This window comes from Condylura cristata, unplaced genomic scaffold (genome assembly GCF_000260355.1).
Source record: "Condylura cristata isolate star-nosed mole 26May11 unplaced genomic scaffold, ConCri1.0 scaffold00019, whole genome shotgun sequence".
Lineage (NCBI taxonomy): Eukaryota > Metazoa > Chordata > Mammalia > Eulipotyphla > Talpidae > Condylura > Condylura cristata.
This window is the reverse complement of record NW_004567120.1, coordinates 34,857,206-34,884,652: the sequence shown is the minus strand read 5'-3', so window position 1 is coordinate 34,884,652 and position 27,447 is coordinate 34,857,206. Positions and strand designations below refer to the sequence as shown.

The 27,447-nt window shown below is 45.7% G+C and overlaps 1 protein-coding gene across 5 annotated transcripts in view; it reads left to right on the top strand.

Moving 5' to 3' along the window:
- FGF13 (fibroblast growth factor 13) overlaps positions 1 to 27,447 on the top strand; it is a 411,595-nt gene that overhangs the window by 273,924 nt on the left and 110,224 nt on the right. The window lies entirely within an intron of this gene.

Below are 27,447 nucleotides of genomic sequence, written 5' to 3'. Positions count from 1 at the left end.
TTTTGGGGGATCAGCATTTAATACAGGGACTTCACATCTCCAAAGGTACGCTGATGTGTGGGATCAGGCTGTGTAGGGGAGTCACTGGCAGTGTGAAGACAGGACCGTGGCTGTGCCTCCCTGCCACAGTTGTCAATGTCACTCCATTGCTTGTGCTCCACAGTTCCCAGACTGTCCCGATACCCCATAAGATCGGTCTCAGGTCAGATTATGTCCATTTATTCTTGAACACGGGCTTTTCCAAGAGGAAGCATGAACCTCGGAATCTGGGAGAACTGGGTTTTGTGTTGCCCTAAATTGTCCTGGTGGTGGACCTTGTCCAAGTTGTTTTAACCATGTAGGGCTCAGTGGACTATCGGACAGAGCCAAATTAGATGAAGAAATCCATTTCGATCAGAGGCTGCTATAGTACAGTGAAAAAGTTCTTGGCTTTGGAGATAGACATGAGCTTACTCGCTGGCTCTTGTCACCCACCATCTTGAGACAAGATACTGAAACTGTAAATCTGTTTCCTTGTCCACAGGAAGGGGAATGCATGTCTCTTAATGTGCAGAGATGTTAGGCTTTAATGCCCAGGAAATAGAGTTTGTACAAGGCCTAATTTTTAAATGTGGTGTCATTATTGCTGTCATTGCCACTAGCTGCAGCTTGTAGGTGTGGAGCCCAGACAGCACTGGAGCAATAGGGGGTGAATCTGGGCCTCCTGTGGAGAGGGCATTCCTGGTGGGTGGCGATGGGGGGGCTTTCCTGATGGGGTGGGGGAGGGAGTGGTGGGCATTCCTGGTAGGTGGGGACAGGGGGTGGTGGGCATTCCTGGCAGGGTGGATGGCGGAGAGGGGCGCTATTATTGGGAGAAACGAAAACACCATTCTACTTATGCCCCTTAAAATGAATTCCTTAGGACACAGTTAAGTCATTTTCACTCTTGGGTAAAATTGCATGAATTTGAGTTTTGGGAAGAAAGAAGAAGCTGGAGTGAATTAAGTTTTAACGAGCGAACATTTTAACTATGGTGAACATTCTGCTCTGACGACCACAGATCAAAGCTAATGTCTTCCCTGTCAAAATTCATAGATTTTAACTGTGTCCTGGGGTTAAGCGGAGAAATGCAGACAACTAACAAATGAACCCGTTTTAATTGCATTTCATTTCTTTAGCCGAATGCTTGGGAGCTTTTCTTCTTGTTTTACTTGCAAATTCCAATTAGGGTCATCAGAGGGACCAAACCAGCATGACTGTTCATAAATGTCTTCCTTGGTACAGGCATTAAAGTGTCCCTGCGAATATCAAGATACTACTGTTCAGCCCACCAAGGGAGTCTTCTAGGACAACAGCCTAATGCTCTTTAGCCTTGGGGCTTTGTGAGGGCAGTTAAATACTAGGTAGTGGGCCCTCCCTGGCGGCTCAGTGGGTTAAAGCACAGCATTAAGAAGCTAAATCCACTTCAGCATGAGTTCGATCCCTGCCCCGGAGGTGATCCACATGGCGCAGCAGACCTCTCCTGACCTGCCGCCTGTTCTGCTCCCTGCTGTCTCTGGTGAAGCCTCTCACCGCCGCTGCACCTCTGGCCTGTACCCCTGTTCTGTATGCATAAATAAAATAAATTATTTTCAGAGATTTATTTTAGCAGCTGAGTCTTCCAACAACAGTGGAAATGCATTCAGGCAATGAGAAAGGAACAGACCTCCTCCAAGGCAAGCAGCCAATTAGCAGTTTGATATACGAAAGGCAGGCTTTCCTGTCATACTAGGCCTTGGTGAAGCAGTAGGACTTTAGTTTCATGATTCAGTTTATGTTTGAGGTAACATTACTTTTACAACACTGCCTATATAGGTGTATAGTTTCTCATCTCAGTAGCTCTGTATATCACTGACAACCACCTCCAGTGATTCACCAGCCCCTTCTACCCACTCACTCACTTACCCCCCTTCCCTCTCTGTAGCTGCCAATCTGTTGTCAGTGTCTAAGGATTTTGTTTGCTTGTTTAATTTTTTTGCTTTATTTTTCCTAATATTTCACAAATCAGTGAAATTATATGGCTTTTGTTTTTCTCCTCCTCCTCATTCACTTAGCATAATCCCCTTTAGTCAATCCAAGTTTTTGCCAGTGGCAAGAGTTCTTTTTTCTGGCTGTGTAGTATTCTAGTGTGTGTGTGTGTGTGTGTGTGTGTGTGTGTGTGTGAAAGAGAGAGAAATTTGCTGTTTTTAAATATATTTGTTACTTCTTCATTTTTGTACCATGTATTAGATTTCCCCGTGAAATTCCCACTACCAATTCACCCATGCACCATCATTGTAGTCCCTGGTGATTTTCTCACACATTTTCTTTATTTGATCATTGTTTCCATATGTGAGGATTCATTCTTAGGCTCATTTATTCAATAAACAGTGGTGAAGTGCTTTGGATGTTCTAGTCCTCTGTCAGGTCCTGGCAATACAGAAATCAAGAAGACATTTTCTTAAGAGGTTCACTCTGAACGTTACTGTGATTCACTGTTGTGCATTTGAGGAGGGAGAGGGGCACACTGCTGGCTGAGGGCAGGGGAGGTAAGTGTGTCTCTGCATGGCACAGTCAGGGGAGGCTTTCCAGAGGAAGGCCATCTCAACTGCCTTTGAGAGGTGATGACACAAAGGCATAAGGCGAGTGAAGAAATGCTTGGCGTTTTACGTCTGGCCTTGGTAGAAATGTTTCTCAGCTTCACAGATAGACTGGGAAGGAAGGTGGTGTGGAGGTAGGAAGACAGGGAGGTGTGAGGCTTGGGCACTGGGTGGGCAGTGTAGATTGGCCCCAGTGCAGTGCAGCAAATTCTGGGCCAGCATGGCCAGTGATGTCCTGAAGCTCCCAAGGCCCATTTTGCCTGGTTAAAGGCTACTTTGAATATCAGTTATCATTCCTCATTTAATTTCCTTTGAAACGTTTCCACAGTGCAGGTAATGAGAAAACAAGCTGCTGTGAAAAGTCAAACAAGACCCATCACTTTAAGGAAATTAGTCTAAAATAGTCACAAATTATGAGCTAGGATGTGTGCAGGTGTTGGCAGTTTGTTTCAGAGCTTAAGATTTCTGTCTTGCATAAGAAAGATCGAAGCACTGGTAAACCCAAAATACTTTCTAAGATAAAAGGGGAAATGCCCAAGGTATGTTTTTTTTTTTTTTTTTCTGAATCTACCCATAACATTTCCTCTCTTGACCTGGTGCTAGGAGTATTGGTGATGTGTGGTGACTTGAAAGTGAGCGATTATGGAATGTACAGTTAACAGGACCCTTTTACAAAACCTTAAGGCTCAGAGAGTTGATGTGACTTGCTCAGGTCACCTAGCTCACTTGTGGATGTCTAACTGGAAAAGTCAGGAGAGTGAGTTTTCATCCCCTTTCTCAGGATTAATGCTGCCTTCTCTCTTCAGAGCAATGATGGGTGCATTTGGCCAGATGGTGAGACAGTCTCTGCTGAGGCTGAAGAAGGGAAGGGGGTAGTTCTAACAAACTTAGGGAAGGAAATTCTCTTGAAAGCACTACTCTAGGAACGAGGGAAGGGCTGGAAGGGACAGACAGACTGCCCTGTGCTTGGGAAAGAACTTTGCAGAGCTGTTCACTTCCTGCAAATAAAAAGTCTTCTCAGTGCAGACACAAAGGGTGTTTTATGCCATTTCCCTCCATCATGCCCTTAGTTATTTTTGGGGGGAGAAATGGAGACTGAAATCTCTGTCTTGCCCACAGGACTATTGCAAAAATAGGAAATGAAGTTTGACTTTTATTCTAAGTCTATTGAATAGTCCTTGGAAGTTTTTTAAGAAAGAGAATGAATGATTCATTTTTTAAAATAAGAATACTTCTGGGTAGAGAATGACTGGGAGGGATTTATAGAAACTCAAAAGATTTTCTTGCTTTAGGCTAAACGAGTAGGGTAGATGAGTGGAGATGGTAATAGCAGTGATGGATGGGCATAGTCAGAATTGGGGTGCAATTTTGGAGGTAGAGTCGGAAAGATTTGTGGTGGAAATGAACAGGAGGTAAGGAAATGTATTGATGAAGCCCTAGCATTTTTTTCACATGAGCAACTGGGGAAGAGCAGAGAAGATTATGGAATGAAGTGTGTGGGTCTGGATCTGGCCTTGTTCATTCTGAGGTACCTACTAAATGTAAGGTAAGTAGTGGGACGTGTGTGGGCATGCATCCTGGAGGCCTCACACAGCTTTAGTATTTAAGGCTGTAGGACTGAGTGAGGTCACTTAGGGTGAGAAGTAAAAGAGGCTGCAAAACACATTGAGGAGAAGCTGGTGAGAGAGAGAGGTGTCCTGTAAGCCCAGGGTGGGGGTGGGTTGGAGATGGGGGGTTTTGGGGGTGGCATGTTCCTGAATGGATGGAATAGTCAGCTGTGTTAGACCCTGCTGGGAGTCAAGCAAATGAAGGGCAGAAACAAGACCGTGTCTTTGGTTACACAAATGTCATCGATAACTTGTAAAAAAGCTTATCTGTAGAGTGGTGGAGACAGAAACTGAAATAGAATGAGTTGAAGAAAATACCAGAGCTTAAAGAATGAAAATGGTGACTATCAACAACTTATGAAAGCTTTTCTCGTGAGGGGGTACAGGGGAATGATTTGGCATCTGGAATATGGGTTCAGGGTAAAAAGGACTGTTCATGAAAATGGGGCGTGTCTGTTTGCTGATGCTGAAGGGAGTGGGAGAAACTTTAGCAGAGGATGTAATTGGTGGAGTCCAGTGCCCGGTGCATGGGATGCTGGGAGAGATGGGGTGGGCTCATCGCCCACGTGGGGGGTTTAGCCTCAGCGAGAGGAGCCCTGTGTCCCTGGAGTGCTCCTGCATCAACATTAAGCAAGGCAAGATGCCACCTGTCAGTGCTGGTTGAATGTTGAATGTGTTTGCAGGTTTTCGAAGGGAGAACAAGCTGTGAAGTGGTGGTTTTGGAGAGCAGAAAGCCAGTGTGGCGGGACTCATTGGAAATTTGTACCCATGATGTTTAAATGAAACCTGTCAACACTGTTGTGTGGGTTTTTCAGGCTGTAGTCAGCTGCTAAAACACAGGGTTGAAATGGGTAGAGTGAAGTTGACTAAAGTTGGGACTTTGCAAGGCAGATGTGTTAGAGGGTGTGGGGACTTTGAGAGTTACGCTTGATGATGGCAAGAGGGTGGAAGGGAGGATGCAGAGTAGATGAACTGGGACATGGTGGTGAGATCAGACATAGCTTGTAAGTCTTGATGGACTTTACTACTGGAATGCGATTACTATGTTGGGTGAGCTGGAAGGAAAAGAAAGGCAGATAGAAAAAAAAGAGGTAAAAAGTGAAACTAAGGAGTGGCCAGGGAAGTAGAAGGGGGAAAGAGTATTTCCGGTAGGTGAGACACTAAGTAGGATAGCAGTAGTCAGTGACACTGTCAAATGGCTAGATCCTTGTTGACTGTAACAAGGACCTTTGCGGTGGATCTGTTGCAGTGAGTTGAGAACTCATGGGGCCATTATAAGTTAAGACACAGAAGTCATAAGTTGGCTGTGAAGGGAATATAAAGAAATGGGGGGTGGATCACTAGAGAGTACTATTATGCCTTAAGTGAAGACTTTGAGCAAAGAACCAATAGTTGATGGTTTTGAATTGAAATCAATGGTAGATTCACACGAAGCTGCAAGAAATATGTAGAGATTTTTTTGTGTAATGTGTCCAGCTTCCTCAGTGATGATATCCTGTAATAACACAGTATAGTGGGACACCTGGGATGTTGGCAGTGATGTCAACTGCCAGCCCCATCCAGATTTCTCCAGCACCACCTACCACCTGCAGCACATATAGGCAGTTCTAGACAAGTTCATTGTTTTATATATATATATACATGTAATTCTCCACGATGTGGATACACCATGTCCTCATGATCCAGGGCTCATCAGTGGCCACTCAGGCTGCTTCCACGTCTAAGCTGCTGTAAGCAATGCTGCAGTGACAATATGAAATATTGAGGATATACCCAAAGAATGATTCCTGGGATGTGTGGTATTTCCATCTTTAGCTCATTAAGGTAAATCCAGATTGCTTTCCATAATGGTGGTACCAGCCTACCTTCCCACCAGTAGTCCTAGTGTTCCTTATTCTCTGCATCATCTCCAGCCTTGTTGTCATGGATCTTTCAATATGTGCCATTATCTTGGGCATAGGGTGGTATCTGATTGTGGCTTTAACTTGCATCTCTCTAATCAGAAGTGACAATGAACATTTTTCATTTCTTTTGACATTGTGGATATCCTGTTTGGTGAATTATCTACTCATATCTGCTGACCAATTGATTTATTAATTGGATTGTTAATTTTTTATTCTAACCCATATTTCTTTACATACTTTTTCAGTTCCACTTTCTCCTCTCCTTCTGGGATTCCCTTGATATAAATTTCAATCTTTTGTGGTTTCCTGGGTCTCTGCGTTTCTGTACATATTTTTCCCAGTCTGTTTAATCTCGTTCTCCTGATCTGTTCTCAAGTTCACTGATTCTATCCTCTGTCATCTTCACTCTACTTTTGATTCTACCTACTGAGTTTTTTAATTTATATCATTGTATTTTTCCTTTTTATAATTCCCATGTTGTTCTTTTTAAAAATGTCTTTCTGAGATTTTAATCTTAAGCATTGTGATAGATGTTTTTAAATCCTTGTTAAATACTTAATAGCTAAGTCATCTCAGTGTTGGCATTAGCTGATTATCTTGGTTTTTTTTTTTTTTTTCATTCAAGTTGCAGTTTCCCTGTTCTTAAATTTTTAATTATTTTGGGCAAAAAAAAAAAAGTCAGGTCATTTTGACTAATACTTTGGGAATCTGGATCAGTTTGAAGTACCTTAGTGAGCAGTCTGTGGAGGCCTGGCCTGCAGATGCTGGCCACTGTGGTTGTGCTGTCATGGCAGTGACAGTTGTCAGCTTTTGCAGTGTTACTTTGGGTGGCTTGGTTTATCTGTGTCACTGCTTTGCCTAAGGGGACAGAGGGCTTACTTGAGCTGACAGGGTTGAAGAGCCTTCCTGGGAAGGCTGCTTATGGTGACTTATGTTCCCCTACCTGTTCCCTCATCTGCCCAGCATCTCTTGACAATGGAAGAGAGCCTCGGGTCCCTTTTTCCCCATTGTGGGGACAAAAGTGCTCACGGTAGAAGGGTGCGACCCGCCTAGATGGGCCACCCCGACAAGCCCATGTTCCCAAAACAGGGGTGTCACCCAGGTTACAGGCTACAGAGGCTTTCTGGCTAGGCCTGCTTATTTTGGCAAGCTGTGCCTTGATCGATGCCTGGCTACCTGGAGTTTCTCTGTGAGGGAGGAGAATCTTGGGCCCAGGGAGGGAGAGTCCTTCCCCTGGCCACTTGGAGTTCGTAGATCACCTCTTGCTGCGCTACCAACCACTACATATTGGCAGAGGGATAACTGATTTGGAGAAGGAAAGAGTCTGCTAGGGCTGTCTTGTGTTTTCAGCTGGGCATCAGGAAAATGCTGGCCAGCTCTGGGTCATTTTCTGTTGAGTAAGGATGTTCTTGAGGGCCCTCCCCTTATGCTGTTCCTGCGATCCTGGATCCTAGGCTAGTTTGAAGGACCTTTGTCCCTGTCTGAGCTCTCCTTTCTTTGCCTCTGGCATCATTCCCAGGTGTATACTTGTCCTTGGTGCAGAGGACCTGGGAGAGATGCGTCCACCTCATTTTGTCTGGGGTGGAAGTCTGATTGTTTGAAATACCAACAAGGGGAAGCCAAGCAAGTGAATCTGGTCAGTAGGATGAGATCCCACAAAGAGCTAAGAGAAAAGGAAGGACTCTGAACACAGATGACCGCTGAGAAGATTGGCAAAAGGTAGGTGGGACGGAAGGTGTGGAGTCAGACAAGTTATAGGTTCGGTGACAGGAATTTAGGAACATTCTTATCTGATTGGCCTCATCATTCTTCTGTGAAACAGAAATGCAGCACTCCAGCCTAGGTGCTAGAGCTCAACATTTTTGGCTGTGGACCCTATTGTGCTTCTTTTCAGCTGGGAGACCTTTGGCAAGTCACTTAATTCGTCTGTGCCTCGGTTTCCCACAATATGGAGAGAATATTCCTCACAGGAATATTTTGTTGGTTAATTGAAATGAATGAGTATTGGTAAATTGCTTAGCATAAAGCATTTGTTTTGTACATGAAAGGATCTCAGAGGATTCTTGTGTGTGTTTAATGATATGTTTGCTAAGCAACATACTTAGCCAGCTGTCTGGTGTACTGCCTTTCATACATGGCACTATCATTTTCATAGTTTTTTGAATTTTTCAGCCATAGGCTGTTTACTTACACATGGCCTCCATGTTACAACATACACTCAATCCCAAAGCAATTTAAAAGTCTCTGAGAAAACCATTGTTTCCAAGTATCTGAAATACATTCATAGGAGCAGCCAGCTACATCAGCGATGTAAGTAGTCCTGGTTCTATTTGTTCTGTGACTGTGGAAAAATCAGTGTCTTTCATGATGGAAAAGGCATACAAAGAAGTATTAAGAGTGCCATCTTGTGGAATCATCTATCATTACCATTTAGAAGTCTAACAGCCACCAGGGAGGCTGTTTCCTTTGTATTCCCAAGGCCCAGTCAGGAAGAAATGCTTGCCAATTACTTGAAGAAGTGAGTGAATGACAGAGGGTGATAAGGGTTGACTGGAGATTGTTTGGAAAGGTAAGCTGGTAGGCATGTTGCCAGAGTTTATGCACTGTCATCCACTGTTGAAGATCTTTTAAAAATGGTGGTGTAATTACCCTGGGGCCCGATTATGTGCCTGCCCTTAAGGAAAACAAAGGATAAAATTATTTTCCTGGAGAAATCAGAGATTACCAACTTTTTTATATTGTCACTGGCAGGTGAATAGAGCATCTGATGGGATTATTCTCTTCCAGTAATTGCAGTGCTCTGCAAAGTAATAAAGCTGCTCAAGAGTGTGAAGAATATAGCTTCAGAACCAGGTCGTGTTCTCCATATTTTATTAGGTTGAACTCATGAAATTAAAGTCAACTATTTTGACCCATAAGAATGTCACTGTTGTGTGGATTGATCCAATACTTCCAATCAGTTCATATAAAAATTTTATTCTGGACATATGGTAGGTATGGATAGTGTGCCTGATTTTACAGAGATAAATAAGATGTGGGCCCTACCTTCACATGGCTCATCATTCAGTGGGGAAGCAGATATTTAGCCAGCATGCCTCATATTCTAGTTCTTTCCAACAGGTGCCAACAGGTTCTGTAGCGGTGCAATGAGAGCTCTAGGGAGGCATAATAATTGGGTGTGGAGAGTGAGGGCATGCACTCTGGCACCAGACTCTGCATTTGAAGCCTAGTTTGGCTCCATATTAGATGGGCAGCTTTGAGCAAGGTTCTGAGCTTTTCTGCACCTCAGTTTCCTCATTGCTGTAATACTGTGCCTACTGCATGTGTTTAAAGTGAGGACTGAATGAGCTAGTATGACCGGAGCACTCACTGCAGCATACTGTGGAAGTGTTAGCTGCTGTCATCATCATCATCATCATCATCTCTTATTGCAGAGGAAGCATCTGAGATGTTCTTTGTAGTATAACTTCATTCACCAAGTATGGACATGTTAAGGTCCTTCTTTTCTCACCTTCTATGTGGAATGTGTAAAACTCCATTGCCTCCTCCTTTCTATTGATCATTACCTCCTTAAATTCTGGGCCTGGGGTCAGAGCTAGTGCAAAGGTGTAGGAAAATGAAAGGGCAGCCGACAGTAGGTCTGGTTGCCAAGGAACTCAGAGTTCGTAGGGGTTTATAGCAAGAGCTTGGAAGAGTCAGCGAAAGCCTAGATTGTTTGAATCTGCTCGTACTTGTGTGTCTAAAATCTATTGTTGCTTGGTGGTAACAAAATCAGTTGAAAAGCTGGAAAGATGCTAGACAAAGTCAAGGCCGGGGTGTGCCCCACTGCTGGCCTACAGGGCCTTGAGCTCGCTCTGTGCACATGGGCCGCATATGGAATGCTTCGTGTTTTCAAGCTGTGAAATCACCCACCACAAAGCACGTTTTCTGTTACATTGCTTCATCCTAAGTGAACGTTTGTGCTACATCAAAAATATTGACAGTTGAGAGGTGAGACGATAAAAGTTAACTAAAGTTATGGTTGGAATTTTCTGTTGTTTGCAATGCCTTAGTCACCGAGCAATATTTTGTAGCAGACGTTTTTGAAAATTGCAGTGTTCATCATTTGCTTGTTCACTACTTCCAGGTTGTCAGGCCAGTAGCTAGTGGTGGTTGATGTTCAGTATCCCATAAGATGCAGTGTCAGAACAGAACAGAAAGGTCCTTGCACCCTGCGCCCAGTGGTTGCCTCTGAAACCAGAGAAACTGTGTACTTCACTCATTAGCAAGTCTCTTGTTTAGGAAAAGATCAGGATTTCTCTGGAAGGTCCACATGTGACCCCACCTGAAGAAGCAGTACCTCCGTATTGTGTAGTACACAGGTTGCATGGGACAGCTAACTGATTCCATGGTTCTCTATGAGTTCACTTGCCTCCTGTAATACTGAATCTGCTTGAAAATTTATGTGGAAACTATCATTGCCTGTATTGAGTTTCAGCCAATCACCTTTATTATTATTTCAGAATGGTCATTGGGTTTTTTGGGTTTTGTTTTTACTAAATATAGACCAGCCATCAACTTGAACTTAAAATGACACAGCAGTTAGCTCAATCAATGATGCAGAAATAGTCTTCTATGCTGCTGTGATTTGAGTCCACTATAGATATGTTCCTGACTAGCTCTGCCAGCAAGACTCAGTGAAGGATACTTTGTCTAGATTTCTACCAGGACTAATAACATGAACGTCTTGCCAGCTTCGCAAGCACGCTGTTTGCCTTTAGGTTGCCTTTAGGCTCCCTCTTGGAACTTAAAAGTTTGCAAAGGTCATTACCTATGAAATAGGTCACAGGTGAAAGGAAAATTGGCCTGGTCAAAGCATAGAGAATCCCCTGTGGTAGAGTTTGGCTTGGTAATTTGAGAAACACAGTCTCTGTCCATCTTTGCAACTTATTAACAAAGCTGGCAAAATTTGCCCAGTGCCAGAGTTAGTCCTGTTTGAAGACAGCTCAGGGTTCAAGGACTGACCCACAAGATCATTAATAAAGGAAAATAAAAATGAAACAACAGCAGATTTTGTGTAAAACAACTTACTTTCCCTGTGGGTGCAGATATTGGTGAAGAAAAAGTGCAGCCTCAGGGGGAAATGGGAGATCTGGGCCTCTCTTCGCCCTTCCCCAGCAGTTACTCCTCTGTCATTGTCCTTTCTGTGAAGCACTACAAGGGATGCTCAGATCAGATTGCTCCAGGTTTAGAAGCAATAACGAGAAATGAAATACACTGGTCAGAACAATTTTAACTTGTTTTGTTACAGTGAGAATCTTACAAAATAAGCTCCAATTCCTTAGAGACAAACAGGTAACACATGTTGATTTGGTTAATGGGCCATTGTCTGAGTAGCATCAACTTATATAATAACTAAGCAAGAGATTGGGGGCATGCTAATTAGATGCAGGCTAGCATAGAAAGTTCTTGACTCATTTTAGACTTACGGTGTTTCAGATCTCAACAATCAGTCAATAATGTTCCCTCAAAAACCCCCATTCCAGTCTACAACCCATTATTCCATTACAGGGTTGCTGATAAATAGGTGGTAGGCCAAAAACCAAAGAACCCAATGAATAAATGGGCAGCAGATCTGGGCAGACATTTCACCAGAGAGGCTACCCAGTAGGATAATAGACATGAAAAAATGTTTGTCATTTCTTAAGAGAGACAGATTAAAACCACAATGAGATACCACCCCACACCTGTCAGGTGAATGGCACCTGTCATATTATCTTCAACAATTGCTAGAGAGGATGTAGAGAAAAAGGAACCCATTGGTGAGAATGTGAGCTGGTGCAACCATTATGGAAAGCCATCTGAATTTATCTTAGAACTAAAACTGGAACCTGGTTATCACATTCTTGGGCATGTATCCACAGAATATGAACCATCTCCATGGATCAGTGTGCTCTACCATTGTTCACAGCAGCATTATTTACAATAGCTAGGACATGGGAGCAGCCTAAATGTCCATCAGTAGATGTGGCATGTATACACAGTGGTATACTATGCAGCCATTGACAAGATAAAAGGCAGCCATTGCAGAAAATTGGAGGAGTTTGACAGAATTATATGCAATGAAGCAAGGCGAAATGATAAAAACATATCCTGGACATCTACATACCTGATGAAGTGATAAAGCCAAGTACTTACAAAACAAGTGGACATCATCAAACAATGAGGACTCTGAAATTAACAGGGAGTGGGGGTTGGAGAGGACAGGAGACATAAGGTGGGGGGATGGGGCTCCCCTTGTCATGCGAAAAAGGTCAGCTAGGGCTAAATTCCAATCCAAAAGTTGCACCTTGAGGAAAAGCTATAACCTATCACCTGCTCCCCCCACTCCCCTCGTGTACAAGTGCCTTGCACTTGCCTAATTGTCACTGTCAGACTGAGCTGGTGAAGAGTAGGTGACTTTTTAAATGAAATTTGCATAAAGGCATTAGGCTGCTGGCCCTGATTCACACAGACATTTAACACTTATTTGCAAAGTCACTCCTGGGAATACAGAGATGCATGGAGCCCTGCCCCTTTTTTTCTAGGAATAGGAAGCCTGGTGGAGGACAGACCAATAAAAAAATCACTGCAGAGATGGGGTGTGTCAGGATCCCAGCAGACCAGAGAGGAGTGGCAGGCTTCTCAGCCCAGGAACACAAACTGAGGGGCATATTCAGAGACCTTGGGGCCTGACTAGAGTGCAGGTGGAAGAATCAGCTTGGCAAAGCAGGAGGGAGTAGAGGGAAGAAATAGAGGTATTCCAGGCAGAGCACAAAGTGAGTGAATTTATAGTGGCATGAAACTAAGTGCCATGTGTCGGAAACCTCCAGATCCTCGCTTCAGCCATGAGAGCCACAGATGAGGAGGTGCCAAATGATGAAAGATCTCCACGTGCGAAATGCATTTGGGAAACAGGATGTATTCTCTCAGTGCACAATAAACTAATAAGTGCAAACAGGAAGCACTCAATTTTATTGAAGGAGGGAGTGAGTAAGTGATTGAGTGATGGCAGGATTTGTCAGGACCTTCAATAGGTCCATCTATATTATCAACCTGGGCGGTGGAGCTGAGGGGTGTGAGGCAGAATAAGGCAGAATTTCTACCTTATTTGACCACATAAGCTTTTTTTAAAAAAATATCTTTTTATGATTTTATTTATTTATTTTGTATATCATTCTTCATTTTGTACATTTTTACATCTTGATTGTAATCTCCATGGACTTCTCACCACCAGTTTACCCCTGTGCCTTCACCATAGTCCCTTGCACCCTTCCCACCCCAGTTTTGATCCTATTCTCCTCTCCACCCGCGCAAAATGTCTCTGGTTTATAGGGACCAGGAACAAAAAAAAGCAATTGGAATAAAGAAAGGATGAGTGCCCTACCTGGTGGCGCAGCAGGTTAAAGCACAGCACTAAGAAGCTAAAACCACTTCTGCATGAGTTTGATCCCCACCTGCCCCGGAGGTGACCACATGGCGCGGCTGATCTCTCCTGACCCGCCCGCTGCTCCCCTCAGCAGTGTACTGCGTTGTTCTGCCTGTTCTGCTCCCCACTCTGTCTCTGGTGAATCCTCTCACCCTCCGCATCTCTGGCCTGTACCCCAGTTCTGTATGAATAAATAAATAAATCTTGAAAAAAAAAAGAATGAAAGACCATATAAGTTTTATGGACTAACCTTTTCCTGGAACAATACCTTTTCAAAGACTCTGGTTTTTAGACCACCTTTGGGAAGCACACTCTGGAAGACATTCAAGTGAAGAACTACATGAATGTATATCAAGTGAGAGAGCCAGGATGAAGTTTTGAGGATCACTCTTCAGTAAGGTGAAGGTCAGCTCTCTCTCTGGAGGTTCCCCTGCAACTAGATGATTGCTGGCAGGTGAGCAGCCACAGTTCCTGGGTCTGCCAGGCCTTCTCAGCCACACTCACGCATATTCACTTATTCCCTTTCTTCATTTACAAGTCCAGATTTTATCCCTGCTCATCAGAACACCCAGCTTCCCGAGGGGCCAAATGTTCTCACACCAATGCTAATCTCTGCCACAGTGGTCTCCACAGAGTAAGAGCATTTATCAAGCACAAACTTGACATCAGGCATCTTCTACATTGTATGGCCTTGATTTCCCGTGAAGGCTGAGGGCAAGATAATCCTATAAAAATAATTATTTATGAGTGTTTACTCGGTGCCGAGCAATGAGAAAAATACACTTTACAAACTTTGTCTCTTCATACCAGCCCAACCTATTGGTAACAAAATGGAGATATATAGAAATTAAGTAACCTGTGTGAGGTCACACAGCTTGGAAGTGACGAAGGCCGGGTCTGACACCAAAGCCCACATGCATAGCCAACAACATCAAAAAATAGAGTTGAAAGGAATAAAAAATAGTCACTTGGCTCTCTGGCCCCACCCCAGAGGTCTGAATGAGAATGTCCATTTAAAACTCTCCGTCAGGGTTTGGTTGTGCACACCTTAAGTTTGGGAAGTGTCATTGAATGCCAGAGTACAGAGTTCAGAGAACTTGGTTCCAAATGCTGCTATGTGGAACCGATGTCTGTCTTGAGGCAAAGACACAGAAAAGTGAGATCATTGATCTCCTTTCAAGAAGAGGAAAAAGAAGCTGCCTCCTTGCTGAGGCAATGGGAGGTTGCGAGAAGATTATAACGGGAACAGCCTCCCTCATTCAGTTCGCTCTCTTTGTAGGCACATACTGTCATTAGCATTAATTGGATTTACAGTATTCACACACCTGCTGGGGAAAATAGACACCTTAATTTGCTGCAATGTAAGGAAACATCAGTCACCTCAGCTAGGCCTTTGTAGATATTATAAATCATGTGTAACATCAAAATATTTCAGCTCCGGAAATATGGTCCGCGTTATTTGCTCCTCAAAGCCACTGACTAGCAATAGTTTTCATGGAAAGTATGTGAGCAGGGAGCTCAGAATTCAGACCCTGGAAGCATTGAAGCATTGAATTGACCACTGTGCAGTTGGGAATCTGGATCACCTCAGCCTGTGAGATGAGGAGTTGATGTCCAGTGTTTCACATTAGTAAGCACACGTCAGAGGGATTCCTTTATCCCAGTATTTAGCCATCATCTACATTGTAGTGGACACAAATATATATGGTAGCGTGCGAGCAGATCTCTTCCCTGCTCTCGTGGGTCATACCAGCCCTATGCAGTCTGCACTTTTACAAATGTGAGTACTGCCAGTACCTGGAGCCACAGGGTGCGGTGCGTCCCCGTGAAGGAGCCAAGCTCTCTGAAGGTGGGAGGGCGCTAGGGAGGACTCTCTTGGCAATGACCTTTGAAGCTGAAATGGCGTGAACTAGAGGAAGTGGGTGAGAGGAGAGCTAAGAGCAAATGTTCAGTGTCTTTAGTGCAAGAGGGCCTGGCTCGCGAGGAACTGAAAGCGCCCCCATGGGGAGACAGGAGGGTCATGTGGGCCCTGCCCTTTTGTAGGGATGGTGAGGCTCGCACCAGGGAAGGTTGTAATGGCAGAGAGATCTGAATATGGCTTGTTCCTGGCTTCCTGGCTCTCACGCGCAGGCCTAGATTCAGGCGAGCCCTCCTGCTTGCTGAACTGGTGACCCTCTTCATTGCGACCATACTGCGCTTGTCCTATTGTGCGTGATGACGTTCCTGTTAAATCTTGCCACCTCCAATTCAAATCATACACCTGGACTTGTTTTCAAGTATGTCGTGGGAGTTTTCTGCCGTGTGAGGAGTGGCCATCTGGGCTGGTTGCTGGTGTGCCAGCAGGGAGACCGAGTGGAGCTGGCTGTGTCCCATGAGCTGGTGTCGTATAGAACAGTGCACAGGATCACAGACTCCTGCCTGGAGAAAGACAACTCGTGTGATGGAGAAGGGTAAAGTGGGCTTTGCAGGGCTGGCGTTTTTGAAGGGGGAATCAGGAAGAGGCAACGTATGTAATAGAATCCCACAGGCTTGGGGAGGCTTTTTAACATTTGCATTTGCAGAGGCACTTTGACATAGTGGAGCAGTTTGCTCAGCGGACCGCTGACTCTGGTTATTCACCCATTTTCCAGATTAGGGAAGAGTTCTCATGTGCTCTCGAGACTTCATGTTCCATAGTAAGCAAGTGGTAGAACTAGTAGCCAAAAGCATGTCCCTCTAGTGCCTGAATTTTTAAGCCTTTTGTATGTGTGTGTGTGTGTGTGTGTGTGTGTGTGTGTGTGTGTGTCTTTTTTGTCACTTAGAGACTCTAGTACATGGTGATATGTTGAACAGACCCACTATTATGGCAAAGGCAGAGTGGTCAAGGTAGCAGCTCTCAGATGGCCCCAGGCTTCTCTCCTGCCTCAGTGTTGTGTTCAAGTCTCCAGTTGCCTTTAAATGCACATTTATATGCATCATCTAACTGGGTCCCTAGAAGGCGCTTGAGATAAAGATTTAGTTAACTTTTCTAGTACCTTTTCTAAAAGAGGCATCTAGAATACTGGGAAGGAGTTGGCAAACTTTTTCTGTTAAATGGCAAGGCGGCAGATACTTTAGGCTTTGCAATCTCTATTCTGACGACCCCACTTTGCCACTGTAGTTAGCAAGCAACCACAGGCAGCAGCGAAGCAAGTGGGCATGAGTGTGTTCCCATGGCACTCACCTATGCTCTCTGGCTTGCCGGTCATTTCATTTCTCAAAATAATTTGCTGCTTTCGATGTTTTTAGCCATTCGTGATTTGTGGATTTGCAAAAACAGATGGGAGGGGATATAGAGAGAGCCACATGTGCCTAGTAACATTTAAATGACTTGTAGCAAAATAAAATTAAAATTGAAATGACCTTAAAAGTTAATGCTAATTAAGTGAAATCAAAAAAGCACTCACACCAGCCATACTTGATTGCAAATGGCCACATGTCGCTAGTGGCTACCATATTGGACAGAAACAGTGTAGAACAGCTCTGTGATGGCAGGAGGTTCCATCGGATGGCGTTCACCTAGAAGGAAAAGAAGGACAAAGATTAGTGTTGATAGAGCTGTGGTTACCACCTATGGGTGGGGCAGAAAAGGAGAGGGGGAAATGGAAGGGCTAGAGAGATAACTGGGAGAATGCAGGATCAGGAAGGCCAAGAGTGGGGGATCTCAGAATAAATTATGGATTTCAGTGTCAAGTGCTGCTAAGAGGACTTTTGAAGTTAAGAGTGAAAAAACTATCCTCTGGGCTGCGTTAATGGGAGGACACTCACGAACACTGATGGCAGACTGGAGTCTGGGCAATGGGGGTCTCCCTCTCCGCTCCTGCTCTCAGCTTTAGTGGGGCAGACATCACACAGATGTGAGAACCCACTTGTTTTTGAGGGTCTGACTTGCCCCTGGCTTTAACAGCATGGGTGGCGGTGCGGCCTTCTACCTCAGTAGCCCTTTCGAAGTCTGGCCTTTAACACTTCCAAAGCAGTTTCGCGAGTGGCAGAACACAGAGTTCTGGGAGAACCACACTACTTCACTCAAAGGGGGATGACTGAGATTGATAATGAGAGTAAAAAATTGAGTACGTACCCCAGAAAAAAAAAATGTGTATGTGACCTTTGTAAAATCCGTACGTAATTGTTGATGAGAACGGAATAGCAAGTGAGGCCGCACTGTAGAGCATATTAAATCTCCAGGGTCATAAAGAACATTGGCAAGGGCCCTTTTAGTTGACTTAAATGAAGCCCCCCGGGATTCTTTTAGGGACACTAAACATGGCGATTCTGCTGAGATCAGAGCAGAGAGGAGCATCCGTCACACACGTGATCCTAGGAGAGCTCGCTGGAAGCCAGGATCTCGACCTTCACTGTCAGCAGCGACTATTGCTGTGATTTGAAAGCCTGCACGGTGCCAATTTACACATGAGCAACTGAAGTTCAGAGAGGTGATAAATTGGTCCAAAGTCACACAGCTTGTACGTGGGAGAGTCAGTCCAAGTCTTAGGACCCTGGAGGCTGTATCCATTCCACTTTGAAACTCTGCTCTCAGGAAGTAGGACAAAGGGGACATGAGGAGTGTGCAACTGGGCAGGGTTACCGATCACCCCTTACCCTGGGGGCCCGGGGCCAGGGAGCAGGGAGCCCACGTATACTTTCTTCTCACCCTATATTCCAACTTCATCCCTCCCTGTTTGCTTGTCTAGAGAAACAGGTGATGACAAAAGCATGCTTGAGATGTCAGCCGAGCAGTGCCCTGCTTTGCTTACTATAAATAGCTCCCTCTCAGCCAGTTGCCATAAATGGCATTTACGGGGCGGTGACCAGTCCGAAATAAGCCCCTAAGGAGATATTCACTTCGTTTCTGCAGTGTCTCCAATTGATTGCACAAAGTTAGGCGTGTTGAGATCTTGAAGCCAAAGTGGTTTCATCAAATTCACGATGTTATCCACGTCATTCGCCTGGGGGGCTATACAATTAACCAGAAATCCGCTCCTTTACTTACAGACCAAAAGCAACAGTGATTTAAACCAACCCACAGTGCAAACACAATGGGGGCCAAGTGCAGGGAACATTTTTTTTACCTGCTCAGTGCCCACGCGCTACGCAAAGACTGTGAACGCAGTTATACTAATACAGGTGCAGACTGTCCCAAGGTGATTACAAAGGGAGAGGCATGAATTTATGCATATAAGCCACTTTTGCTATTTTCCACTGGTAAAAAGCCAAACGATCGATGATGGGCCTGTCATTTAATTAGCATAGATGAAATGACTGTTATATAAGACAGCCTATGTGTATTGATTTGGGCTACATCTTTTAACAAGAATAAATAATTTTACTTCTGAGATTTTTTGTAATCAAAACTTGCTGCAGTGCAGAAGCAAGAAATGTACAGGAGCAGAAGGCTTCTGGGCAGGTGACGGGCGGAAGCTGGGGAGTTTCAGGAGGGGCCCCAGAGTCTGCCAGGGACTTGCCTTTCCTGCGTGGGATGGCAGGGACTGATCCATTGCCACTTGGAGGTCATGCTACCTGACAAGGTCCTACAGCCGTCGGGGCCCAGGAGCTTTGTGTGTGCCGGCCAGTTCTTGAGCCGGTAGCCAGGATCAGGGCTGTTGCTTTCTCTAGCTGTCTGGGTTCAGGAAAAGACTGTCCACAAATATCTGGCCTTTGCTGGGAGCAGGCTGTGGGGGTGGGCACTCCAGGCAATCCTCCCCATTTTTTCCCACGTGTGCATTCCCTAATTTCTACCTTGAGTGATGACCGCCAGCTAGAGAAGGCCGGGCAGGCTGTGATGTGATGTTCAGTGAGGCCGTGCTGGCTTCTCCTGCGTTGCTTTTCCCCTTCATCTTTACTAGGAGGCAGGGATATAGCTTTCTCATTCCTGCCAAGAAGAAGTGGCAATCAGAGGTGAAGCCCCAGAGCGCTGAGGATCAGTACTGGTCCCTGTGCCGCGCGGTAGTTGACAGAGCGGGATCTGGGACCTGCTGCTTCTGAGGGGTGCGATTCTGAGCAGGTCGGTGCTGAGGGGTGCGGTTCTGAGCAGATCGGTGCAGTCTGGTCCTTGTCACGTCGTCCACTGGGGTGGTACACAGGCTGTAATCGCCTGAGATGTGACTTGTGAACTCATGGACTGGTCTTTGGAATGCAAGCACCCTTTGTGAAATGAGCTACTGTTTATATAATTCCTTCCAGGGAATTGTGAAAGTATTAAATAAAAGGAAAAAAAATGGGGGTCGTAACAGGGTCGCTGAAGGAATTGAAGTTGAGGGTTCCTGCTTAGCATCCTGGCTGTGTGGCGGGACCTGGTGAGCCCTCAGACAACGTTCTCACTTGGCCACCACACCCTCTCTGTCTTCTCGCTGCTCTCACGTGGCTTCACCCGTCGGTCATCGCAGCCCACAGGACATCGTCCTGCCCCTTTATGGGGGCATTTCAAGGCCAGGGAACCTGCCTCAGCTCTTTGGTGTTCTCCACTTGTGCCCCTTGTGGGGTCTGGTACAGTGCCAACTCCCCCTCATTTCTAGGCACAGTACAATCTGCAGGGAGCAGTTAGCTCTTCTTCCAAGGCTTTCCCTGGTATTGTAATTATGCCAGCAAACCTGGCCTGATCGCTATTTTTAGGTTCTCTCAGAAATTCACTGAGGTGCCAGGCCATATTGAAATTCACCTCTCCATGTATATTCTACTAAGTTCAGAAGATCGTCAGCATCTTGGGAGATTGCACAGTGACACGCACAAATGACCAGGGACAGGGGCAAAGAGGAGGGTGGGAGGGCAGGACTGGCTTCACCAGGATGACTGCTTTACAGAGCTTGCAACCCACTGTGGGCTGGTACAATGGTAGGGAGAGCTCGCAGGAAGCCTGGCGTGCTCTGCCGCAGGACTTGGGGAGGGAGTGCAATTAGCTGAGAGAAAGATTCTTGCAGTCGGCTTGGTAGATGCATATGGTCCTGGCAATCTCCTCGCCTTATTTGGGCCCATTGCTTTCCTTCCCTTGCTACAGATTGTAAGGGAAAAAGCAAAAAGGCAGCTGTACTGCCCGAAGGAGTAATCATTAGCTAATGCTGCCATCTCCAGGAACCTGCCTGCTAATAACCAGCTCGCAACAGGCCCTCTTCCAACTGTCTGCCCAGGCCCGCATTTCCCGCCTCCCTGTCAGCCCCTGCCACTGGCTTCTCCAGCCTGAAATTTGACTGGGCAGCTGGAGGGAGGGATAAACTTCCCAGGGCGCCTCAAGTCCTTGACTGCCAGCTGCCTCCTTTCTCCGGCCTGGCCAGCATTCCTGGCAAGGGTTGTTATGGAAGCGTAAGAAGCCTTTGTGTTGGCTGCACGGGCTGCTGTTGAAGACCAGCTCTGAGACACTGGCACACAGACGGGTTTGCTCACGGTTCTCGAGGCCAGAAGTCCAAGATGGAGATGTTAGCGGGTTTCGTTTCTTCGGCCTGTCTTCGTGGCTTGCACACGGCCGCCTGCCTTCTCGCTGTGTCGCTGTTTCCTCAATGTGTGCTCGCGCTTGGCTCCAGCTCTTCTGTCTTCATTTGCTCTTATGCAGACACCTTCCAGGTTGGACGATGGCTCACCTGACGATTGCCTTTTAACTCAATCACCTCTTCACAGTCCCCATGTCCACAGCGATCTATCTGTCTAGTTACTTTATATATATCTACTATAGTCACTATATATATATCCAACATATACATATACATATAATATGGATATAAATACAGTCACTTTCTGAGGTATTGGGGGTTAGGACTTCCACACATGAATTTGGGGAGACACAATTGATTCCATAACATCCCTCATACAGTGGACAGGATACTCTAATTCCTCAAGCCCTTGGGTAAGTGCTTTCCTTCTCTGAATCTTTACATTCAGGGATTTAGTGGCTTTGAGCTAGAAGTCAGAAAGCCTTGTCCATAAATAAGGGGGTGTATGAAGTACACATGTTTTTCAGAAAAGATATATAAATTTGTGATGACTTGCTAGTGGATGCATTTTCACAATCCAGACTGATTTCTTATTCGAGGGCAAAGTAATGTAGCAATTCATTATAGATTTAGAACTTAATGTATATGTTCATTCACTTATTAAATAACCATATTTTAGTGCCTTATATATTCCACACACTATGCTAAATGCAAGTGAAGAAAGCTGACTATTAGAACATATTTTCTAATTACTTTTATTATAATTGTAGACATGTATTCCACAGGAAACTGTTGGACCCTGAAGTGTAAAAATCAGAAGCAGTATTTGATGCCAGAAGGCTCATTACTGATTAGGGAACCAAAACAGATGCTGGGCAGAACCAAGGAGTGCCCAGGGATGCCAACCTATTAAAAGGAACTAGGTTGGCAGCACCTGTGTGCATAAAGGCAAAGTCATCAGACACCAGTATGTGCAAAGATTATTCATTGGTGCATGAGGAGAGAGGGAAAGGGAAGAGTAGGGGAGAGTAGACTTGAGAATACAGACTCCCAATCACATTCTGATATCAATCACCCATGTCTGGGCACCAGGTCAGCCAAACGGATAAGGTCCAGGAGCAGAGCTGCCAGAAGGACCCCAGGGCACCTCGCAGCAGGAAAAAACACAATAGGTTGGGCAGGACTCGGAGGCTGGAAGAGAAGGGAGGAACCAAGGATCAGAATGTCCCACAGACCCTAGATAATGGCTGCCATTGTCTCTCAAGGGAGCTAGATCTTGTTGCCTGCCAAAGCCAGCCAAGAACAAAGACCAGAAGCAGTGCCCAGCCACCCGGCTCCCGTTCTCTGCCTGTTCCACATTGCTGGCTGCTCTATTCCTTCTTCCTCCCAGGGCCTCCCACTCAGGAAGTCCAGGTCACAGCATGCTGGGCGCTGCAGTCAGATGTCAGAGGGGTGGAGCCTGCAGTGGCACAGAGATTGCCAGGGCCTCCAACATGGGGAGGTCAGCCATTTGTCTAGTGAGTTTGTAAACAGAATCTTCAGGATTTCAGTCATCGCACACAGTTCCCCAGCTCCTTTCTTTGTTCTTTCTTTCGTTGATGCAGTGCATGAATATTTTCAATATTCACAGTGTGCCCGCCGCACTGCTAGGTGCTGGGATACTGTGGTGAGTAAGAGCAGCGAGGGTCTTGTCCTCATGGAGCCTATAGTTGCGCACGTGCCCTAACTCCTTCTGGGACATTCTCCCATGGCCTGGCAGGCCAGAGAGTAGAGCCATCTGCCTCGATGGGGGCAGGACAGGTCCACACCAAAGCTTGTGCTGGCACCTGCTGCCTGAAAGTCAGCCAGCCGTTCACCCCAGTGAAGACCGCAGAGACAAACCATACCCAGTCTTTGGTCTGCGGTGTATTCCTTCAGATCAGGAAAGTGATTATGTTCCAGCACATGCCTCCTTCCATACATAGACAGCACCGGCTCAGTTTACATTTCCAACGACTCACAGTTCCTGCACGTCAAACGAATTGAAACTTACATTTATTTGTGTAAACAGTTCTCACTGAGTAAAGTCTGTGAGACAGCTTCCCGGGTTCGAATCCTTACTCTTGTTTCTTTTATAAACTCGCTTAGTGGTGCTTGCCCCGACTTATTTCAGTTGCCACAATCTAGCATGGATTTGAAGCTGTTCTGTTTGTTTCAATCAACGTGAGAAGGAGATGGTAGAAGGTGGGTCACGAAAGCCCAGGGCTTCCACTAGATGTGTGATATTCTAAAAGGTCTCACATATTCAGCATATGGTCATCCTCCTGGCTAAGATTTTTTTTCCAGCAAAAATATATAGTCAGTAAAGGGGTACAGTGCACGAGGAGGAAATGGGGCAACCCAACCCAGTGCAGGCTTCCAAGAGCCCTGTCCTGCAGGACATAAGTGTGGTAGCTCATGTGGGAAGCTCATGTGGGGTGCTGCCTACCGGGCAAGCGCATTTGCACCCCAGGGCCCCGGGTTCTGACTCAGGGCTGCTCACAGAGGCCCCAGCGCCTGGTATAAGTGCATGAATTTCAGATATGCAAGAACCAGCAGGTATTCAACCTCAGCCTCATTGATTGCACAGAATGGTTTAAAAGCAGCAAGCCACTTTTATCACTTAGTGAGAGTTTTTAAGCAGTGTAGTGAACTGTTTGCCAGCCAAGTTTCCAGATGCCAACCAAGACGCTGTGCAAGGAGACTTACAAGGACGGAAATTTCAGGGCAGTTAACTTGGACAAGAAATATGTGTTTGTGTGGGGAGGTGCAGTTCAAGGGGTTCATTTCCTGGAATTGAGCAGCTGAGATCGCGGCAATGAAAGAGGGAGAATCTCCCAGGGAGAGGGAGCGTGGCTTGTGGATGAAACAGAAAGAATTCTGTCTGCTGAGTTTGGTAGACAGCCTTCAGGGTGTCCACGTTCATTCATTCCAACATATGCTTGAGTGTCTGCCATGTGCCAGGTGCTATTTGAGGTGCTGTGGACACAACAAGGAACTGAACACCCCTGTCCTCATGGGCTGTCCACGTTTGTGCACATTACATGCACAGGCTGAACGCAGCAACATCCGTTTCGTTGGAAGTTCATCATTCCGGCTTCGAAGAGGACATCAACATTCAAGTCTATTTAGCTTGGCCCCTGTTTAGAGAAAATGCAAGATGGGACCTTCCATCCAAAGTCCCAGCTAGGCCGTGCATTGGTAGCCTGTGATACATACATATTTAATTCTGCTAAAGTAAATTTTCCATGGAAGCCATTTGGTGCTGCTCTGATAAGAGACCTTAGCATATGTTACTTAGGAGTCTCAATCTGAAACCATTTACATGTTGGCAATGTGCATTTCTTCTTGGTAGTGCTGGCAATAAAAGTAAGAAATAACCTGTTAGCCATGCAGGGACAGTGAGACACAATCAGAGCAGAAAATAGAGTAATGGGCTTTACTCAAACAGAGCACTGTGAGGCGTGCTAACTGGTCACTTTTGATTAAATAGACAAGAATTCTGCTGCTTATCATCCTGAATGATTCTCCTGAACTGTCTACTGTGATCAGCCAAGGCATATGCCAATCTGCGCTCTATCTTACATCACTGAGAGTTAGTTGGCTTCACTTGAGACATGTCAGGAAAGAAAAATTTACTTTTGCAGGGTTAAGTCTTAGAATCAAATGTCATCCAGATTTGACCACGCAGAAAGGTCAGGATGGTTATGGGAGTTACAGGCTCATCTGAAAAGTTGCAGGAAACTTAGAGTTTGGCATTATTTATTTTCAGCTGAAGTAGGCGCTCTTGATATTAGCATGTTGATAAGGCAGATGTTTGATCATTTCCACAGTCATCAAAAGGTAAGCCACTTTTAGAAGGGTGGCTCCGTTTCTACTAATTAAACAAATTGCTACCTATTTGCTCTATTCTTATTTGACAATTAACACTGATAATTGACAGCATCTCCTTTTTTGCCACAAACGGCCAAGAATTTCAGGGCATGGAAAAAGCAACACTGCAGATAAGTGAAGCTCTCCCCGGCATTTAGCTTTCAGAAAAGAAAAAATTTAGGATATGCTGACATCCAAATTGAATGACTGTTTGCATGCTTTAGTGCATTTCACAGTGCCTGGTATCCAGTATGCTCTTGGTAAATATCTGATGTGATTGAACGAATGGCTGAATTAAATATGCAAAACCAAAATGGTGCTTAGGGAGTGTGTATGTGGAAAATTGAACCCCTTACTATGTTCAGTTATCTGGTTATGGATTTCAAATTCTTTCCATGTTTCAACTCTAAACACAATCATCATCAATAAAAATGAGTAATGGGAGGTGCTGATTTAAACATAGATAACTGATTTTTTCTGACAATGAGAAATAGCCTCAGAGGATAAACGTCTGAGAAATAAATTGTTCACAAACCTATATTTTCAATTAAGTCCATGCTATGTGCTTTTCATGCAAACAATGCAAAGGATGTGTGCACTTCTGCAAGATAGAAAATGGAGAGAGGCTTAGGAGCGTGGGCTCCGGGGACAGACTGTCTTCCTCAGTGCCAGAAGGTCTGAGCTAATGAGGTCTTGTTTATCACTCTGTGCATCACACATCTACGAACTTTCTGATCACACACTTCTGTATTAGTGCACATTTATCGACAAGTTAGGTCTAGGTATGCATCTGTTAATATATGTTAATTTTATCGTAAAATAGAAACGGCATACAAATAAAAAGTAAAAAGGAAGGGGCACCCCTTTGCGCCTTGCCTTGTGCCACTTGGCTGTCCTCTCCCTCCCCACCTTGAGGGGTGGCGACGGGTGTGGCGCTCTCCCTGGAAGCTAAGAACTCCTTTTGGGAGAGGCTTTCTCTGACTCCCGCTGTGTTCTTCTGGTTCCCAGAGCTGTTCCTCTCGACCTGCTTGCTTCCTGTCTGTCCTTCAAGGCTCTGCTTAATGGCACCTCTTCCGAGACGCCTTCCTTGACTCCAACCACCGGAGCCCTGACCGATGGGCTCGGGATACCTGCTGTGCCACCCAGAACTGCACCTTTGCTTGTCTGTTCCTCCACTAAAAGCTGAATTCCTTGAAAGCTGGGACTCGATTTTATTTGAGATTGTGTTTCCTTGCCATGTCACCTCCTCTGGCTGCTCGTTAAGTGTCTGCTGATTTCACTTTTCAGTTGATGGTTGGGACTTTACCTCTTATTTCTGTTTCGCGAACATTTCATTCCTGTGTTAAAACTGCCTCTGGTTGCAATGTTTAGTTTGCTAAGTTTGAACTGCTATTTTGTCCTCTAGGTGGGGATGTTCAGAAAAGACAAGGCCAGTTTAGGTGAGCTTGGAGAAACAGGTCTGGCTGGCATTAGTGTGCTAGGGCCTGGGCGACTGAGGCAACAGGAACTTACTTTCTTACAGCTGTACCGGCTCCAGGTCCATGATCGAACAGCTGCTATGAGGGTTTCTGGGAAAGTGGCTGCTCCTGGCTTGTGGGTGCTTGCTGCGTCCTCCCGCCATCGTCCCGCTGTTCTTCCGAGGCCGGACCCAGGGCGACGGCTTGTCACCTGCCAGCCCCCTGCCCCTGGGCTTGGTTGTGGCACAAGGGCTGGCCTCAGGCTCGTAACGTTGTAGTTGTCCACCACTTGGGCCAAGGTTCCCATGGACATTGGTGAATAAAAAGCTCAAACTATTTTCCTTGCTTTCATTCTGCCGGGGAAGGAGCTGGGAGAGCAGCATTGGCACAGCCAATCATTTGCTCAGGTCTGTGCCAGCCGGCAAGGAGGAGCTAAGGAAAGAGCGAAGAGACTGTCTGGAGGCTCTGCCTCTGGGGAAAGGGTGGGGGTGCCCTGCCTCCCAGTTGCCCCCACCTTTCTCTCTGCTTCTCAGCTCCCAGCTGGCCTTGGTGCTCAGCTCAAGGTTGTCGATAAGCCTCCTGCCTCAGCCTTGCCTGTGAAAGCAAGTCTCCCAGACAAAGTTAGATAAGTTTTGTTTTTTTTTTCCATTTGTGCTCTCAGACTCTGAAAGCGATTTAACCATTCATTGTCAGTTTCCTGACCCTTCCTTGTGGCGTGAGCTATGATGCAACCTTAGCCTCCGTGTTCATGGCAGTCCCATGCTGGCACCATCCCTCGCCTTGTCCTGCTAACCCCCTTCCTCCCGTTTCTCCCGCCCCCTACCTCTCTCCCATAAGCACAAATCTGAGCCCTTCTGTGGCATTTCTGGGTTTTTGTTTTGTTTTGTTTTGTTTTTTTTGGTTTTCAGATTCAATCGAGTCACACAGTATTTGTCTTTCCCTGTCAGTCAGAACGTGTGGGTGGAGTTTGTGTTCTCAGGCTGGCCTTTAAGAGCTGTAACTCCGGGAGACCGTGTAAAAAGCCATCACTAGACTCGAGGGAGCCCCCCCAGCCCGGCCCTGCTCTCCCTCATGGCACCACCTGTCCGTCAGCTGCCTGGAAAGCCAA